We start from the raw sequence: 21,356 nt of genomic DNA on the forward strand, positions 1-21,356 counted from the left end.
GTGGAAACAATGTTTCTAAATAGCAAAATGATTGGTTGATCACTCCATGATCTTACAGCGTGTTGTTTGACTTCCAAGTAAAACAGGGACCTTTGCAGTCTTGGCGGTGGGCAAGTGAAAAACCTCTGTTCCCAGATGGTTATAAAATTGTGTTTGCAAAATAAGTGATGGGGTATGTTCTATGGAGGAGACCATGTTCAGCCAATGTGGAATGGAGGGAGGACCCTCTCCAACAAATATAATTCTCCTCATGGCTATTGTAACAGCAGAGAATATCAAACGTGACAAAGAACAGCCACACAAGGACTCTGAGGTTAGAGAGAGGAGCTGTACTTAGATAAACAAATTAAGGAGCCATTTTGAGGTGCATAATGAATCCTGGAAGCTGAGACTGACAGTAACTCACCAGAGGTGATAATGATCTTGAAGCAAGGTGCTAGTTGCCTAAGGAAAACTTTCATGAAACACAAGCTATGTAGGACACAGGAAAACTTAGAAGATTCTAGAAAACAAACTATCCAGATTTTTCCAGAGCAGATTCTCCTTTATTGCCGTGTGCACAAAGATTTTTCTCACACGTCTTTAGTGAGTAAGCAAAACAAAACTATGTCAGAAGTTTTATACCTATTATATGTTGTAGGTTCAAGTATAAATGCAAGATAAATGTATAGTAACATGTAAGTATTCTTTGAAAAACTGTTTTAAATGTATATGATTTGGGATACATTACTGAAATATTTCTCAGGCTAAAGTAGATGATTTGTAATTGCAATTAAAAATTTTTAAGATAAAATTATTTGTGGCACATATCTGGTACAGAACTTGAGTTAGAGGGGACATAGGTAAGTACTTATTTTAGGAAAAGTATGGCCTGGCTTCATGTCCCTACTTGGCCTATCTCCGTACAGAAATAAAGATGTCATTTAAGCATTAAAGAATATTATTTACACAACATTATTTTCTTAGAGAATAGTACATCCATATTCTTAATTTCTTATTTAATTATATGCCCCTTATTTATAATGTGATACTCTCATATTTTACATTTGGTAAATACCTATGGAAATTAATGCACCTCTGATTCTCAACACTAATTCCCTCATGCATATTGGAATCACCTGGGATGAAATTGCCCCAAACACACACACACACACACACACCACACACACACACAAACACACACACATATACACCAGATACACAGATGTACACATGCATGCAATCATGTGCACACACACACACACACACACACACACACACACACACACATTGGGGATACAGAAAAAATCTAGCTTCATATCACAGGTGGGGGCCTGAACATTGGTATTTAAAAGTACCTCCCAATGGAAATCTAATTTGCAGCCAGGGTTGAAACCCACTGGTCTATAGCATGTAGTAATCTGCAGTTTTGCTGAGGCACAAAATTGAATCACTTGTGCTTGGAGTGAGTGATCCAGTTGGTGAAGTAGGCCAACCTGCCACCCAGTTTCCGTACCTTTGTGCAGCCTGGTTTTACTTTATTTAGGCATGCACATACACTGACTCTGAAGAAATAGACAACAAAATTTTAAAAAGCAAACAAACAAACAACAACAGTGCTTTGCTTCCTCTTTGTGGGAAATTGACTGAACAGAAAGAAACAGTCATTCATGTCTCAGACTTAAGTAAGAAGATTATGAAGACATCTAAAAAAACCCAATTATAGAGGATTTGTTAAATATATTCTAATTAAGAAATTTTGTATTACCTCTATCACCCTTAGCTATAGTACGATCCTTTTTGAGTTCTACGTTAGTGCAAAAAGAGAAGGATTTGTTTGACTAGTTAGAAGTTAGAATGTATTGGTCTCATAATGTCCAGGACACTGAATCATAGAAACTAAGACTGGTTCTGGACTAGCTTTATAGTGAACATTCTAAACAGGGATTGAATCACCTGAGAATTTATACCATAAATCGGCATTCATATGTTTGTATATTAATGAACACAAACAAAAACAAGACCACAAATAAAATACCTGCTTTGTATTGAAACCATATCCCAAGCTATGCAGTGACTCACAACCATGACAGCCACTAAATTTCTCTTCATCCTAAATTAGATATTTTTTTCTCACTGGTTTCTTCTTTATTACTCTTGGCCCTTGGTATTTGAAAGCACTCACTGAGCATGGGCTCTAAAGGATCTGGGCTACACTACCTATTTTAATATCAATATTATGAAATTGAGAAGAAGAAATTAGGAACTGTTTTATTGAGACAGATTTTATTTTCTTATTTCTTGCTTGTTTTTAATAAATCCAAATCCTATATTCTATCTATTAACCAGCCTTCTCTAAATACTGCATTTATTCTTTTTGGTGGGCTCCCATTCAGATACGGCACCTCCTTTCTCTTTTCTAATCATTCGTTCACTGACTTTTTATTGGAACTCTTTATGGTCTTAGCACCATGGAAAGGCTGGAGCATAGAGGATAAATTGACCCAATGCTCGTGTTTTCTTGAGTCATTTCTTGTCTTCTAGGTACTGTTTTATGCCATAAGCTTTGCCTACACCTTATCGTGCCAAGATAGTAGATACTGAACCCAATTAAGCTTCTTCATAGATGTACCTCTCCTTTTCTGTTTTGAAAAAGTCCTCTTCACATGCTCATGAATTTAAGGTTCAATTGTCGTTCTTACATCATTCAATCTAATTGACAATTGGCACTGCAGTACAAGTTTTGCTTCTAAAATTCTTATTTGGTTAACTGGACACCAAGTATTTGCATAGATCACTGCTATAATCCTATATCTCTCTTCCCCATGCCCATTTTACATGGATTTGTCATATGCAGGAGCCAAAGATCCTACAAACAACAACACTACTCATTGATGCCCAGAGTTGAGCCCTTGGAATCCTTCCACCTAAGGAACTACATCAAACTAACATCCTATGACCTTCCATAATTGACTTGTCCAGAATAGTAAGCAGCAATCTCTGAGAGGTCTGTGCAGCACCCCTACTAACAATATAATTGCCTTCTGTCCTTGCTCTTTTATTGAGCCAACATGTCATGTTTGACTAGTCCTTGTCACTAAGACCAGTGTGACTCTGTTATCTCTACATTCTATCCCTTATACATCATTGACTTCTCTACTGCCACACTCAGGTAAGACTCGCAATTGACCCTGATTATTAAAATTTCCCAGGACATAAAACCAGTGTTTGAATTAAGGACCTTGGGTCTGACTGCATCAGCAATCCCAAATATGGGTCTATACTCAGCATATCCCCAACATGCCATTGAACTTGAATCGTGTCCAGGTTTATTTCCCAATTGAATTCCTTTGGGTAAATGGATCATGTCTTATCACTATTTGTATTTTCCCAAAATGATTTACATATGATTTGGATGTAGTAAAAAAAAAAATCTATATTAATAAATTTATAAAACAAAAGTATAATTTATTAAAATTCACAGTCTTCTCTGGCTACATTTTTAAAAATTTTAGTCACCTACCCCCCCACCCCACACACTCACATTCCCCGTACCCCAGGTAAGGTTAGTCATGTCTCATTTACTATTTCTTATGACCTAGAAAAACAGATAGCAAAATTTGTAGAATTTGTGTTAAGTGAAATGGGATAGGCAGAGTTTGTGAAATTTTCTTCTAGGCATTAAAAAACACTTTCTAGGCCCTGGCCGGTTGGCTCAGTGGTAGATCGTTGGCCTGGCGTGTAGAAGTCCGGGGTTCGATTCCCCGCCAGGGCACACAGGAGAAGCGCCCATCTGCTTCTCCACCCCTCCCCCTCTCCTTCCTCTCTGTCTCTCTCTTCCCCTCCCGCAGCTGAGGCTCCATTGGAGCAAAGATGGCCCGGGCACTGGGGATGGCTCCTTGGCCTCTGCCCCAGGCGCTAGAGTGGCTCTGGTCGCGGCAGAGCGACGCCCCAGAGGGGCAGAGCATCGCCCCCTGGTGGGCAGAGCATCGCCTCTTGGTGGGCGTGCCGGGTGGATCCCAGTCCGGCGCATGCGGGAGTCTGTCTGACTGTCTCTCCCGGTTTCTAGCTTCAGAAAAATACAAAAAAAAAAAAAAAAAAGAAAGAAATAAAAAACATTTTCTATAGTTGAGCTTTTGCATTAGATTTCTGAGTGTTCATGAGACATCGCATACATTATTTTTTCTCTTACCACTTCTCCAATTCATTTTCTTTTCTTCTCCCTCCTCCTTCCTTTAGGAACTGTCCTCCTCCTTCTTAGACTACCGTGCTCTAATGATAGGAAGCTGATATAAATTTATACCTCTAGAAACATAAGTCTTTAAAATATTGATCATTAATTTAATGAAAACAATAAAATTTTCATCCACCTGAAATTGATTAAAGAGTTAGAAATTATGAAGGAGTGTAGAGGCTCCTCTATGTATGCATCTAACTAGATGAATTCAGAATAAAGAAGACAAGTGAAAATTTTTGGTCTAATATATTTCCTAAATATCTTTAATATTATTTTCCCTGGTCCCTACTCCCTGATACAGAAATGAGTGAAGAGGATTAAATACCCTGTAAGTGATATTTAGCTAAGTTATTTTAACAGCAGTTTCATTACATCAAGCCATTGAAAAAGGTGGAAAGTGAACCCTAGGGAAATGTAATGACTTGACAAAGGTCATTTTAGTGGTAAATGACATAGAAAAGAGTGGTTCCCAGAGACCTAACTTCTAAACCCCACCCCACTATTTCACCTTCCCCTGATACTGTCATAAATGCATATGTTATTATTATTATTTTTTTGTATTTTTTCTGAAGCTGGAAACGGGGAGAGACAGTCAGACAGACTCCCGCATGCGCCCGGCCGGGATCCACCCACCACGCCCACCAGGGGGCGACGCTCGCCCACCAGAGGGCGATGCTCTGCCCCTCCGGGCGTCACTCTGTCGCTACCAGAGCCACTCTAGCGCCTGGGGCAGAGGTCAAGGAGCCATCCCCAGCGCCGGGGCCATCTTTGCTCCAATGGTGCCTCAGCTGCGGGAGGAGAAGAGAGAGACAGAGAGGAAGGAGAGGGGGAGGGGTGGAGAAGCAGATGGGCGCTTCTCCTGTGTGCCCTGGCCGGGAATCGAACCCAGGACTTCTGCACGCCAGGCCGACGCTCTACCACTGAGCCAACTGGCCAGGGCTCATATGTTATTTTTGATGGTGACAAAACAATAGCAATGCTTCTGACTTGATATTTAAAATGATATTGTTTTTTGATCAAATAGAGGGATATGACAACACCTCAGAAACGCAGTTTTTGGTGAAGCGTACCTGTCTTATAGAAGTGTACATAGAAGCCTGAAAGGCTATATTAATGGGGAGCACTACTAGGTCCAAAGTTTTGCTTCTTTGGTCTTAAAAAAGATAAAAAGTTACCCAGTTCAGATTTTATATTTAAAAAAGAAAAAAGAGGGAAGGGAATAAGGAAGAAAAGATAGACAGAAAGAAGAAATGAAAATACTTATACGTGTATAATACTCTCTTTCTTCAATTAGGACCACAGCTAATAGGTTCAGTATATAATTTGTATTGTCAAAAACGCTTTTAGCTTTCAACTGTTCTAGCTATTTATTGCTGAACAGCAAACATCAAGATTGAAAATCATGCCCTGACCAGTTGGCTCAGTGGTAGAGCGTCGGCCTGGCGTGCAGAAGTCCCGGGTTCGATTCCCGGCCAGGGCACACAGGAGAAGTGCCCATCTGCTTCTCCACCCCTCCCCCTCTCCTTCCTCTCTGTCTCTCTCTTCCCCTCCCACAGCGAGGCTCCATTGGAGCAAAGGTGGCCAGGCGCTGGGGATGGCTCCTTGGCCTCTGCCCCAGGCGCTAGAGTGGCTCTGGTAGCGACAGAGGACGCCCGGAGGGGCAGAGCATCGCCCCCTGGTGGGCAGAGCGTCGCCCCCTGGTGGGCGTGCCGGGTGGATTCCGGCCGGGCGCATGCGGGAGTCTGTCTGACTGTCTATCCCAGTTTCCAGCTTCAGAAAAATATAAATAAATAAATAAATAAATAAATAAATAATTGATTGATTGAAAATCATTTTCAAATTTATCTCACTATGTGGTAAGTGTGTGAGGTCCTCAAAATATATTCCAAATGGAGAATGAAAGGCCAGAAATTACCTAGATGTAGGAAAGATGACAGTCACATGAAATGATGTGAGAGGGAAATGCACATACAAACCTGCCTCTCCCTGTTTATCATTCTCATATTATACCTTTCGTCCTTTGAAGTCTTCACAATTTGATACAACTTTTTTTTCTGAAAGGTGTCATACTTTAAACTTTAAAGTGTTACTTTTATTTAAAAGGTATCAACTTAACTAGGAAGTCATTGGCCAATTAAAAACCAGGATTTGACATAAATTTAAGGAAAGATGACTATCCATTTCAAGCTCAGATCATAATCAGTTAGCTTATAGAATGGGATGGGACTTAGGGGTAGGAAAAAACTGATGTGTCTCAGTGAAAGAACACTAGCAAGTAGAAGTTGTCGTATCCAAGTCAGTAAGTGAAGGTATAGAGTTCCTGCTAAGATATTGGTGAAATTTCCATCAGCCAAGTTGCCCAGTCTCTAGTGTGCAGCATCTGTGATGTTGCCGCAACATTCTTAAGAGAACTTGCACCTGAATGGCTATCCTTGAGTTAATTTGAAAGCACTCATTTAAAGACATTTCTCCATGCTGTGTTATAGTTAAAACAAAACAGAATCTTTTAAAAAACCCACTGTACAGCATCTTCTTCAGAAAACTTTGTTCATAGTCATAAATTAAGGAAGGCCACCAAATCAACTTTTTGCTTTTTCTTGGCTATAGGAACTCAGTTTATTTCATTTTCTCATGTAGCTCCATAATAATACTGTTTCTGTTTGTTGAAATTCATCTAATTTTTTCAACTTTAAGTAACTACAATTGCAAAAATTCTAAATGTGAAATAATAAATTCAGAGAATGGGAGAGATGGGTTTATTACATTGTAAATCATGCTATCCTGAATAGCTGTTGATATTTCTCATAATGGCACTATATTACCAAATGTAATTCAGCTTTAAGGCAGCAAGAATCACAAGACCAAATGCAAAATAGAAACCTAGCTCACCCAGAGATTTAAAATTTATTTCTTGATTAGTTTGGCAAATACCATCCTTCAGTGCATTAACCAACAACTTGAACACCACGCTGCCCTACAGTATAGAAACATGAAGTAAAAGAGAAAGTCTCCAGAATCTAAGAGTACACTGGGCATGAGGCTGTGGTCATGTGTGCTGTTCATCCTGTTCTTCTTGCTCTCTAGCCTTGGGCTCATGGTGTAATGGCTCTTCTTGAACTCTTGTGAATTGAGTAGAACTGTGTCCAGTTCTTTCCAACAGGTTGTCAGTGGAAATAAGGTATTTGAATGCCTGCCTAAACACTCTAGACCTTTTTCCCTTTTAGACATTGTTCTAGAGGATAAGGCAGAGAAGAGTATCTGTTCTCACAGAATAGATTTACATTATGAGCAAGAAATAACCATTGATTTTTGGTTATTGCAGCATAACCTAGCTTCTGTTGATTAATAGAGATGATCAAAATCTAAATTCTAAAGAGAAAATAATGTATTTATAATTAATTTATTGCATATGTATATCTTTCTTGATAAATATGTCTACTAAGTTGATAAAAAATTAGACTTAAACTAAAACCCCACCTATTTTAAGTTTCTGGGCCAGATATTTGGTGGACCAGAGGATATAATCTTCATTTATAAAAAAAAATCAATCATACCAATGCTATTAATTTCCTAGGGCTGCCATAAATAGTTACTATTAACTGTGTGGCTTTAGACTACAGAAATGTGTTCTCTCACAGGACTAAAGGCTAGAATTCCAAAATTAACATGTCAACAGGGCCATGCTCCCTTTGAAGCCTCTAAGGAATAGTCCTCCATCGCCTCTTCCTAACTTTGGTTTCCTTCTGACAATCCTTGGTGTTCCCTGGCATTAGCTGCATCGCTCCAATCTGTATCTGCGTCTTACATAGTCTTCTTTTTTGTGCATCTTTACATGGCCTTTTTATAGGGCACCAGTCATTGGATTTAGAGCCAAACATATTTTGAGGTTCTTGGCAGATGTGAATTTTTCAGGGGAGGAGTCTATCAAACCAATATATCAGCACTGTCCTAAATGCAGTTTTAAATTCAAATATGATCTATAATTAATTATTGCATCAATTACAAATAAAAGAGAACTATGCCATTAAATTTAGTGCATATTTTTTTAAAAACTACTGATACTTTATATAGTATAGAAAATAAAATTAAAAACACAGACTAATTTTGATTCATCCTTGTCTTCTTCTTAGTTAAAAGGTACAAAATAAATATTTGCCAAATGAACAGACTAATTGAATACATAAAATCATTCTTTATCAAATGAAAACTAGATTTCTAACAAAAATCTTCAGAATTACTGGTTGTATAATTCTGCCACTATCTGAACATTAGAAGGTCTGGAACAGGAACACAGCTTGCTCATTGCTGCTTTAAGTTTTTACGTCTTTATGTGGCAAATAAAAATATAGTTCAGATGAATCTATTGAGCCCTATTTGGATATTATCAATATCTGGTGCATCAGCATCACTGTTAAAAATGAATTGAGTCTGATGCACATGTAAAAAAAATGAATTGAGTATCTACAAAGTATCAATGACAACACAGAGGAAGGTGAGCAATTTGAATCCAGTTCTCAAAACTGAACAAGCAAATTCCATTAGCTATTTATTAATAGAAGCACACAAGACACAGTTCTGAAGGTGGTAACTATGCAGAATACAACTCTCTCTTAATATTAAAGGCTTGAAATTAACTTCAAGGATTAGGCTTATCTAAATAAGCTTCACTAAAAATTATCTGGATCCTGCTGGATAGCTCAGTTGGTTAGAGCATTGTCTCAAAGTGGGGAAGTTGCTAGTTCGATCCCTGGGCAGGGCACATAGAGGAACAGATGGATGTTCCTGGCTAAGACATTTATTGTCTGAGAAAAGTAAGCCTTTAAGGAATTAATGCTTTAGCTCATTTAGTTTATCAGGCTGAATCTATTAGACCTTGAAGTAATGAGACTGAATGGTGAATGAATATTGGTGAGAAGAATGCTGAGAACTTTAAGTACTTTTTGCTTATCAGAGAACCCTGCAATTCAGAACTCTTGGTTTTAACTAGATGCTAGTTTAGAGACAAAAGAAGGTTAGTCAGGGTACCTGAAAGGAGAAGCTATATGCTTCTGAATGAAATTTCATTTTCATTGCAGTTTTGCTAAGGGCTGTCCATAAAAGCTTCATAAGTTTTGGTTTCTTTGGATCTTATTTATTGCCTAGAATAGTATCATGTTGCACTCTCATTTAGCATGGCACATCAGAGTATGTGATGAACTTTTTTTCTGCCTTAAATCTCTGCAGAGCACAATGATAGAGACATAATGCCTCTGTATACACATGCAAGGTAGTTGGAATTTAATGCATTTCATATCATTAAAGTTAACATTTCATGTATTATATTTCCTCTTAGAATATACTTGCATACATCCATATCCATATAGATATATGCACGCACACACACAAAATCCCATTATGTAGATCAATTTACATGATCACAATGTTCATATCCATAAAGCAGTGAACTTCCCAAATCAGATGCATGCATAAAAGCATCGATGCATAAAATTTCCATCTTGCAAGTACAGAGAAAGTTCTAGTAGGAATTTAGTGCCATGACAGGTCACTTAGGTTACGACTAGCTGTATAGGACATGCTAATAAGATTTAACCTTCTTTGTCTGTTGCTGAAGAAAGGGAAAGAGAGGAGGGTGAGACCTTATCTTTGAAGATATCATAGAAAATTAAAAACAACCACTTTCCCTTTGATCTCTGTGGCTGAATGTTTTTGAGCTGAATAAATAAGTTATACACAAAAAGGATATATTTTTAGAGGAACAATATGAAGTCTTAATCCATTTTCTACTGATCATAGCATAAGTGACATTGATAAAACAGAATTTGATGGAGTGTGTGTATAGAATTACTTCCATCTCCATACTTGATATGACTTTTCATCTACGGTAAACTCCATTGAGATTAATGTTTAAAATGAAAAGCTACAAACCCAAAGTGCCATATGACAACACTTAAGTGAAAATTTATTAGACTTGTCATTTCTGTTAATTATTGTCATTTCAGCTAATTACTAGCCATTCTTGTTGGTTATTAGACGTGTCGTTTCCCCTTCCAAGCTGCCATCTAGCACCATCTCGGATTCTAGTTTTATTACACACTCTCAGGCAATAGGTCAAGGGCCAGCCCAGTGGATCAGCATTTCAGAAAAATAATTCAGAATTGTTGCCAAAAGACAGAATGATTAGTGAGGAGAAAAATCCTTAACAATTATTCTTTTCTTTCTTCTTTCTTTCTTTCTTTCTTTCTTTCTTTCTTTCTTTCTTTCTTTCTTTCTTTCTTTCTTTCTTTCTTTTTCTTTCTTTCTTTCTTTCTTTCTTTCTTCTTTCTTTCTTTCTTTCTTTCTTTCTTTCTTTCTTTCTTTCTTTCTTTCTTTCTTTCTTCCTTCCTTCCTTCCTTCCTTCCTTCCTTCCTTTCTTTCTTTCTTTCTTTCTTTCTTTCTTTCTTTCTTTCTTTCTTTCTTTCTTTCTTTCTTTCTTTCTTTCTTTCTTGCCTGCTAGGTGAGAGTGAAGAAAGTGACATCATTTTGGTATAAACAAAACAAAAAAAGCAACAGGGATTGTCTAGGGGCCAAATATAATCTATAAAAAGTTTATCTATAGCTTAACTAAACTCCAGAAATCTCCCAAACTCAGCAACATTGACTTCTCCAGTCCTGCAATCTATATTGGACCATGGACTATGAGGGATCAGCTGAAGGGTAGATTAGAGAGACCAGCCTGAGACTGATTTTCAATAAAGACATCCTACTTGTTTGAAATGCTATCACTGAATGTTGGAACAGAGTGCATATGTGTGTGTGTGTGAATCTGTTTATTATTCCCCCAGGAGTCATAAAGTATAATCTGATGATAGTAATAAAGAGATTAATCTAGGAATTACACTGATGAAATTCAGGTATCACAAGAAACAAACAAAACAAGGAAATGCAGACACAGCATTTGAAAGAAATGTCAATAGACTTAAGCATCCCTAAACAAGCAGTATGGACACTTAATTTCAGTATCTTTAGAGTTTGACTGGGATTATGGCATAGTTTGCATGAATAAAGCAAGTTGTGCTATTATGAAGGATATTCTTGGCAATGTTATTAAATAGCAGGATAAATACCCTATCATTATATTTTGGTTTTGTACATAATCAACATAAAATAGAGAATTGAAAAATTATTTTGGAATCTGTTCAGTAGCCAAATTGATCAAATAAATTATTTTACCATGGATGTTTTTCTCCATGATAATCCAAACACTCTATTATTCACTTACTTTAATTTGCCATGTTAGAAATCTACTCTCCTTATAAAGGCTGCATCTGAGCTCACAACTCAGTCAGTTTCATATAGATCTATCTAAAGTAGTGTTATATCATTGATTTCCCCCTTCATACATTGGGCTGAAACAGTCATCTCTCCTCCCTTTGAAATGTTTATTCGATGTTAGTGAAGAAATAGCATTTTGGTCAAGAGTACTGTTACTATTCAGAGTTCAAGAGCTTCCTCCATACTTGCGACAAAAGAGGGAGGAGAAGCAAGGGAGTACCTAAGATCTGACACAGTCTAAGATGAACCTGGGTGTTTTAAATATACATATGACATCCTCAGGTCTTATTAGATGCTTCTGAGGGGGCAGTGACACTAGAACAACAATGCTAATCCCTTAGCCTGAAAATCAAACACAGCCATTCATTGGATTTAAACCAGATGCTTCAGAAAACTGTCTTATCCCAATAAAGACTGTATTGTCACAACTGTCGGCAGTTGAAACACTGCATAGAAGACTGAGATAGCAAATAGGCTGTTACTCATTAAAACAGTTAAAGCTAATCTTCATTTCATGTGCCTAGACTGTCAGAACTCAGGTATTGAGATATGGACACACACCATCAGCTTGTGCATTCTGTGAGATTAGGAAACCAAGTCTCTTTAGAAGAGATTCTTAGGGACAGGAACAAATAATTATATGCTCACAAAATTTATAAAAGGTGCAAGGGCTTTTGAAGTCAGGAAAGGAGTGTAATTACTACAAGGCCAAAATGCACATACTATTGTAGTGGACATGAGATTATCAGTAAGTAGAGACAGATTTTTTTTTTTTTTTTTGTGGGGAGGAAACCAGAGAAATGGAAATCTTACTTTCTGAGCAGATACTATAAAAGTTAGAACCTACTAAATTAATGATAAAATGAACAGTTTACACCTGGATTAGAGGCTAGTATGGTCATTATAATGTACAAATTTTCTGTCTGTCCTGTTTGGTGTAGACCAGGGGTCTCAAACTCAACTCAGCATGTGGGCCGCAGAGCAAGATCACAGCCGTTTGGCAGGCCGCACTAGGTCTACAAAAGGCAACTGTTACGCAACACTTTTCTCACTGCAGTTAAAAACAAAACAAAAAAAAAATCAGTACAACAAGCACAATCGTACATGCAGTTTACTCAGTGTCACAAAACGACCAGAAACTGTAGTTCGCATCACAACTGCTGTTAACTAAGCTAATATCTAGCTAGGATGCTAGAGAAATGAAAAATACAAGTAGGCCCCTAGGCTTACTTAATTTTATCCAAAATATTTTGAACTTCGTGGATTAGTCTGCGGGCCGCACAAAATTGTTCGGCGGGCCACGAGTTTGAGACCCCTGGTGTAGACAAAACAAAGGAAATGAAACACATTGGGGAATAATACTGGAATTCTATCCTACACTTAATTGTTACATACTATCTAGGCCATTCTTCTAATCTGTCTCAAGAAACCAGAATAAACATCATGTCAAAATAGGAGAAATTTCTCTTTAGATGAAAATAGCCACTGGGCACAATTGAGTTGTTTGTTACCTGTGCAAAGATTCCCCCTCAAGCTCAAGAACTTTGTTTCTATCTTCCTACCAAATACCTGCAATAAGCTACAGGTATTTGCCTGGAGCAACTCTGGGACAAATTGGAAAGGGAATAGAAAAATAACTTACTGCACGTGAGTGTGCATGCGGGCTTCACCACAATCAATCACATTTTCTCCGACATTGCTTCATTTATGGATTATTGAAAAAACACAGGAAGAATGTGAAAAGATAATGTTGTAAAGCCATCAGAGTGAAATTGGTGGGAGGAACCCATTTCTCACTGTGTTCCCAAGCACCTCTGCACTCAGAATCCCAGCATTGTTTAAACCTCCATTCTATATAAGAAAGCTAATCAAATGACACTCAGGAAAATTGACTTGGGTTTTCAATCTAGTTTCAGATCTCTAGTGTACTTATTTCAAATGGCATTTGTTATTCTCTGCATATCCTTAGGAACATGCCCTGTCAAGAAATGCCATACAACTTCAAACCATGTTTTTTCCCACCTCTATAACTTTTTATGTATTCCCTTTTTACATTTTATTACAGCATAACATCTAAAAATGAAATAAAGATTATAGGCAATGCTTCAGGACCTAGAGTTCTATGCCTTGCCCTGAATATAAAACTGTGTTGATAGGAACGGCTGTTATACCTCTGTAAATTGCTCAAATCTCCCCACTGACCATCACTGTAATTATTTCTGCTTGGAAATGAAAGGTTTGATCGGCAGAGGTCTTTTTTTATGTCTATCTTTTCTTCCATTCACCCGAGCTTCACATTTTCCCTTGGCAGTGAATTCCACAGATTAAATCTGTATTTATTCATAATACTTATCTCTGAGAGGGGTTAATGAAACAGAAATGACGAAGAAAACAAGCAGCCAATTTTTGGGACTTTTTAAAGTTAACAGTCTCAGAATTTGCCCTTCACTGTCAGGATTTAATAAAATTGAGGTAATTGTTCTCTCTGAAATGGTGTACTTTGTACAATAAAAGGAAGAAGGAGAAAGAGACTGAGAGAGAGACATGTGCACACACAGAGAAAAAGAGAGAAAGAGAGAGAGAGAGAGAGAGAGAGAGAGAGAGAAATTTCAAAGCAGAAATGGAATTTTCTAGAGACAGGACAACTTCCAAAAACCTCTACATTAATACAAAGTTTCTGTAGTCAGCTAACTTCAAAGGCATTGCATTTGTTGTAAATTTAAGGCGAAAGCTCAATAGCTCGTTTCCTGTAGGTTTAAAATGTTGCATCATGTATCCATCCTCCATTCTTTTGCCTCTGCTCTAACTTTTCAGTAGGACTCTATTTTCCTCTGACTTAGTACTAATGTGGGATTGATACCTCTGTTTATCTGAACACCATTCTTTCTGAACATACCCTCTGACTTGAATTCTTTGCGTTTTATCAGAAACAGCAAGCATTTCAACGTGGGAAGGTGGTTGAATGGTATGGGATAAGTGTAGTAGCATGTGATTGGGAGGAGAGGATGTGATTCCTGACTCTGCCAGATACCAACTATTTCCATTTCCTCATATGTTCATTGTAGAGATAGACTTAGCCATCTCTGAGATCTATTTGATAGATCACAATAAGTTGGAAATCTCTCACCTCTCTAATAAAAAGGTACTTAAAAGGTATTAAGGAAAATAATTAATAGTAAGACAAAATTGTAACTGACAGAAAATCAGGGTGATGGTGCAAAATAGAGGAAGAAAGTTAGAGGGTGTCAAAAGTCATTTTATTCTATTTATAAGGTGGAGAAAAATAATCTTGCTGTAATTGTAGTTGTGTAAACTGTTAACTCGTACACTTTTTCCACTGTCCTGTAGGTCAGGATTTCTACTGTTTTGTAGGTCATCATTTTATCTTTTCTTTCCCTTTCTTTCTTTCTTTCTTTTTTTCTTTCTTTCTCTTTCTCTCTCTCTCTCTCTTTCCTTCCTTCCTTCCTTCCTTCCTTCCTTCCTTCCTTCCTTCCTTCCTTCCTTCCTTCCTTCCTTCCTTCTTTCCTTCCTTCTTTCCTTTCCTTTCCTTTCCTTTCCCTCTTTTTTCCCTTTCTTTTTTCATTTTCTTTCTTTCTCTTTTTTCTTTTCTTTATATAAACTGGATTTGATGAGCCCCATCAAAAGGAAATGACATCAACAATAATTTTCCTGGAAAGAAGGCCCTCTGAGTATGGAGTTCCCAAGTCAATGAGAAGACTCAGTCTGCAACAGTAGATTCTTTTCCAGCATCCAAATCTCAGGGGAGAGGAAGAATAAAAGATTATCCAAATACAGTGTGTTCGTAAAGTCATGGTACACTTTTGACCGGTCACAGGAAAGCAACAAAAGACGATAGAAATGTGAAATCTGCACCAAATAAAAGGAAAACCCTCCCAGTTTCTGGAGGATGATGTGGCAGCATGTGCGCATGCACAGATGATGACATAACACCGTGTATACAGCGGAGCAACTCACAACCTTGCCAGTCGAGATGTGGACGGTACAGAGAAAAGTTCAGTGTGTTCTGTGGCTTGCTAAATTTGAATCCGTGACCAAAGCGCAACGTGAATATTGGCGCGTTTATAACGAAGCGCCACATAGGAATAACATTACTCGGTGGGATAAGCAGTTGAAGGAAACCGGCAGTTTGATGGAGAAACCCTGTTCTGGTAGGCCATCAGTCAGTGACGAGTCTGTAGAGGATATACGGGATAGCTACTTAAGGAGGCCTAAAAAATCTGTGTGTGAACCCACATCAAACTGCACTGAATAGGTATGAAACTGGGAGAGTTTTCCTTTTATTTGTTGCAGATTTCACATTTCTATCGTCTTTTGTTGCTTTCCTGTAACAGGTCAAAAGTGCACCATGACTTTACGGACACACTGTATTTTCTAGAGTTGAAGTAAAATACAAATGAAAAGCCTCTAACGTGATCCCAGAGGATGCTTATGCCCTGAAACTGAGAATATATAGCTTCCTTCGATTAGCAAAGTGTCTGAGGAAATCTTCTATCTTGCACACATATCTTACTTTGATGTGTGACCTCTGAGTCTTTAGAACATGTTCACACATACCAAGTTAGATAATAAGGACAACAATAGACAGACTACTCCTTAGAATCATTGAATTTATATGCCATCTTACTCCATTTTCCAGATGTGAAGACTAAAGCAACTTGCTCAAAATCACAGATTTGGTTGGATGCGGAACTGATACTAGAATAAGTTTTTGTCTACTCACTAGGATGAGTAACACAACAGACAAGTAGAACTGATTTCACTGCATATACACTTCATTTGAGTCATTTAAATAGGCATCTGTGGAACACTATTAATTACCAGTGAGAGAGCTTTAGACTAATTAGTGGAACAGAATGTCCCAACTTAATTTGACTATGGTCATGCAAAGTCAGTCACCCTTGGTTGGTAGTAAACCAGGAATGTGTTAGCCATACCTGGAGCTCTAGCAGCATTGAAGATGAAAGAAAAGTGCTTGCTGAATGGGGGACAGGGTGCTAAGGAGATTGTTAGTGTGTAATTCAGAGAGCATACCTGCCAGCACACTGACCCCCCCACTTTAGATGACTTCAGGTTTAAGAATTGCTTTTGATATGTGAATTGTTGCCTCTTGTTCGGGTTAATTTGTTTAAACATTCATGAGGGGGGTGGTATTTTTCAAAGAAATGTGCCAAATGTGTTTTTTTTTTCAATTACAGACAAACTGGGGTGATTGCTGATCCATGAACAATGTGAATATTCAGTTTGTAGAGAGTTTTACTGCCTAGTAGCAAAGTTTTCTGTTTTTCCCCCACCCTCTCTGTTAAATGCCAAGATTTTTAAAGAAAATGATGGGAAACACTTTATCCTCAGCTTCCTCACAAATGGCTTATTTTGAATAAGGCAATTTGACTGTGGCTTTGTTAGGTTGGAAAGAAAAACAAAACAAACGTGTCTGTGCCAGAGACAATGGAGCAAATTCTGTGGCTGAAAAAATCAGTGAGGATACACTGAGGTTAGAAACATTTTCAGTGCCACTACTAAGTTCATTCTATGATCCATTAGGTTTAGGGCAGTTATATGGGAAGTTGAGTCAGAGACTCCAGGGAAAGTTGTCATCAGAGACATCTCATTGGACTTACCAAAATAGTCTGGGGATTGAAAATCAGGGGAAGTTCTGTGGAGACGGTGGAGGCTCTGTAAGATCTGGCCAATTTTGGCTCTGATCTTACCTTCTCCCTGACCCCAAACAGGTATCCAGCAAATAGTGGCAACTCAATAGATATTTTTGAATGAATAAATGAATGGGCACAGTCAGTGGACAATAGGAGGATATCTAAGCTAACTAACATTTACAAATATGGATATACAATTGCAAATAACCTCCACTGGATTAAGAAGACTGCAGTTCACAATCAGGGTGTCTTTCTAAAAAAGTAAACATAGGTTTGTGCTAGTGGAACTAAGGTGTAATGTGACAATTTAGTTGTAATTAAACTGCAAGAATTTAGTTCTTGTTTTTAATCCTTGTCGAAGGATTATAAACACTAGAGCCTGAGATGAAACTCAAGTAAGGAAATGACCCGACGAGAAAGTAGCGAAGAACCAGGAAACAATAGTACAAATGATTCAGATCCTCTTTTTATGGAACTTTGGGACACAGAGGAAAACCACCTGATAGATATTTCCTCCAAATTGCCACCAGAGAAAGTTACCTTCGGTGTCCTGCCAGAACCACAATGGATACCTCATGATAAATTCCTTCCATCTGGGAATCTTTATTGATTTCGTTGAGAAATCTCCTAGAAACATTGTTGTCCACTTGACCCACATCTTTTGCCCTTTTTTGGATGCTGCTATCTCTGAGACTGGTAACATTTATGTCTATGCCATTAAAATCTATAACTGAAAGATGAGGAAGGCTTGGTTGTTGTCAACCGTCTATTTCTAGTGATGGGCCTCATGACTTCCCTTGTCATGAGATGATTGTCAGAATCTTCAAGAGATGCCCTTTGCTCCTGTCCTAGGGAAAGAATGACTGTCTGTGGTATTTGCTCTGTTTACAGAGTATCAGCCCCTTCTCTCCTTCTATTGAACTTTCAGGAAACTGCCTCAGAATTATACAGTTTTTCTCTGAAGACTAGGTCAGATGAGGAGACACTGGCATTTTTCTTTTCTAACATGCACCATTACAGGTTAGGATAATACTCCAAGTGCATATAGATGTGAAAAATTTCCATGGAAACCAGGTCAAACTGTTAAGGCGACTGAGTTCAGATGAAGCTAGGATGATGCTGGTTGGTTGTTCATCCTCAGTTTGGATAATGTTGAGACTTGAAATTAAAACACAGATTGGTTCAGGTATCAGAGGTTCAGATAAAAGCAGGAAGGAATATTTGAAGCCCAGATGCATGGCATTGTGTCACCTGGTAGCACCAGAATTTTCAAAAAATGTGCATCTCTTTGAGAATGAGACCTTTGTCTCCATAGAACACTCAGCATTAACAAAAGTAGTTAGGAAGTTCTGCTGTCTTTGAGGACAGTGAACAATGGTTCTAAATTTGACTAATTCTTGAACATGGAATGATGGAGTTTTAGAAAAAGAGAAATGGAAAGGAAGTAAGTATAAACTGTAATGAATGTAGTCATAGATAATGAAAAAAATATATGGAGAAGTGACCCCAAATGTGTGACTTTGACTTATTAAGATGTGTGGGTTGGTATATATAAAAGTAGTTTGTAAAAGGATATATATATATATATATATATATATATATATATATATATATATATTTTTTTTTTTTTTTTTTTTTTTTTTTTTTACTAGGAAACTAAACATATTGTTTGACTCTCTTATGGTAGAAGTCACATTATTGTAGTTGTTGGAATCAAACCCACAATATCTCCGAGATGTGACTGTAATGACTTTTCAGTGATGCTGTGGACTATTGGAAATTGATGATAGGTTTTAGAGTGAACAGTAGTTTCTGCCAGAAGCAAATTTGAAGATAAGTCAAATTTGATGCTTCACTATTCTGAGAACATGTTTGCACAAAACTGCTGAATCAATCTTTCATTTTTAAATTTAATTTTATTTATTTTTATTTTTTAATGAGAGGAGGGAAGGCAAAGAGACAGACTCCTGCAGATGCCCCAACCAGGATCCACCCAACAAGCCCATTAGGAGCAATGTTCTGCCCATCTGAGGCCATTGCTCCATTGCAACCAGAGCCATTTTTTAGCACCTGAGGCAGAGGCCATGGAGCCATCCTCAGCACCTGAAGTCAACTTAAACAAGCCAGTTGAGCCATGGCTGCAGGAGGGGGAGAGAGAGAGAGAGAGAAAGAGAAAGAGAAAAGGGGAAGGGGTAGAGAAGCTTATGTGTGCTTCTCCTGTGTGTTCTGACTGGGAATTGAACCTGGGACATCTACATGCCAGGCCAGCACTCTACCACTGAGCCAATGGGCTAGGGCCCAATCTTTCATTTTTCTATGACTCTTTCTTTATTCTTCATTCCTATTCTGGCCTAACTTCATCATTCCTCTCATTATTGGCTCCTCTATCCATTTCTTCCTGGACTCCTCTTTTTCCTTATATCTGTACTTCTTTTCTCTCCACTATCTTCTGCTTGCTCCTGTTCTTTCCTTTGTTTTCCCTTTCCCCATGCACTTTAACCTTAGAGGTCAATCATGTCAGGGACACAATTAGATTCTAAGGGGTCCACCCCTGTTTAGTTTGCCCATCAGCTCCTGATAATATCAAAGTAAAACAGCAATAAGCAGAGTCCTTGTTTAGACAGATTTGACTAGGAACACAAACAATCTAGATCAATAATTTCCAACCTCTGTTCACAAAACACCCCTTTTCTCCTTTGTAGTGTGTTTTTAGGCCTTAAATTTTTTATGTTCCTCCTTTAACACTTCACAATGCCTCTATAAAAATTAACGTATTTTCTCTTTTTTAAAAGAGGACTATCTTCCCAAGCAGCTAGCTCTCAAGGTGTGTTGAAATCCTGAAAGGAATTGTATTTTACACTTTTAAAAATGCTTTTTTATCTATTATCTTACTAGATAATCACCCCAAAATCATGTAGAGGAGGCAGGGAGTCAAAGCTACTTCTGAGAAGTTTGGGTCACAATACAATAAGCTAATTAATGGCAGAACCTACATCTCTCTATCTTTACAGTACTGATACCTGGGAGTTAGCATTAGAGTATATATATATAAAGCAGATATAAAGAGAGTGAGTATGCAATAAGCATGTATGATTTTCTCCTCTTTATTTTCAAGGAGAAGTAACATTTGCAACTATTCACTCGATGTAAACTGGGATTGCTTGCCCTGGGTGACAGCCACACCCTTATCTCTACAGATTCAGCTGCATTTCTCTGTCCTTCAGCTCATTTCACTCAGGACCTTCCTGTAGCATGAGGACCCACCCTCAAATGAGCATGGGTCTCTTTTTTTGTTTCTCCCTTCCTCTTTCTTTCTTCCCCTCTTCCCTCCCTCTCTCCCTCCCTCCTTTCCTCCTTTTATTCCCTCATTCCCCCATTCATTTTTTCTCTTTTTCTCTCCCTGACTCTATTCCTACTTTCTACCTCTTTCTTTAGTTTCCTCCCTTGTTCCTACTCCACTCCCAAGAAGGAGGGAAGAATACTGAATTCCCTGCATTCATATTTTCTTTGCTTTCATGCTCTGCCCCCCCATCTTATAATGTAATGCCAATTATTAGAAAATATAATTCAGTGTGTCTCACACTATTATTTATAATCTACTCAAGTATTTTCTTCAGATTCTTAATATCCCTGGTGTCAGAGAGAATTATAGCTGGGTAGTTGACTGCAGGCTTACGTGGGACGAGAGGAGAGGAAAACATTGTTTTCACAGGCAAATTTCTTGTCTAGTGAGGCTTTGTGGTTTTTCCAGAATAGTCAGGCATTTTGTTATGCAATTAAAAATATTTTTACTAAAAAAAAGGAGTAAGAAAATAAAAATGTTTTGGTAGATCAGTTTGAAGGAGAGAAAGTTCCTATGTATTTACAAAGGTTTCTAGTAGGTGATGATTTGTGGATAGTTTAGATCTATAATACAGCTCTAAACATATATGGCTTGTTCTATACATTTGACTAACTTTCTATAGCTCTCTCTCTCCCTCTAATACATATAAATACACACATTCTATATAAGTGAAGTCTTTGAAGATAAACAGCTGAAGAAAGAAAGTCCATTTTTTTTCTTCAAAATCTAGCAATCAATTAGTCACTGTTTTGGAAATTCTGGTTTGTTGTTTCTGTTTTGCCAAAAGTAAGATTTATGAACTTAGCAGAGATAG

Source organism: Saccopteryx leptura, chromosome 11 (assembly GCF_036850995.1).
Source record: "Saccopteryx leptura isolate mSacLep1 chromosome 11, mSacLep1_pri_phased_curated, whole genome shotgun sequence".
NCBI lineage: Eukaryota > Metazoa > Chordata > Mammalia > Chiroptera > Emballonuridae > Saccopteryx > Saccopteryx leptura.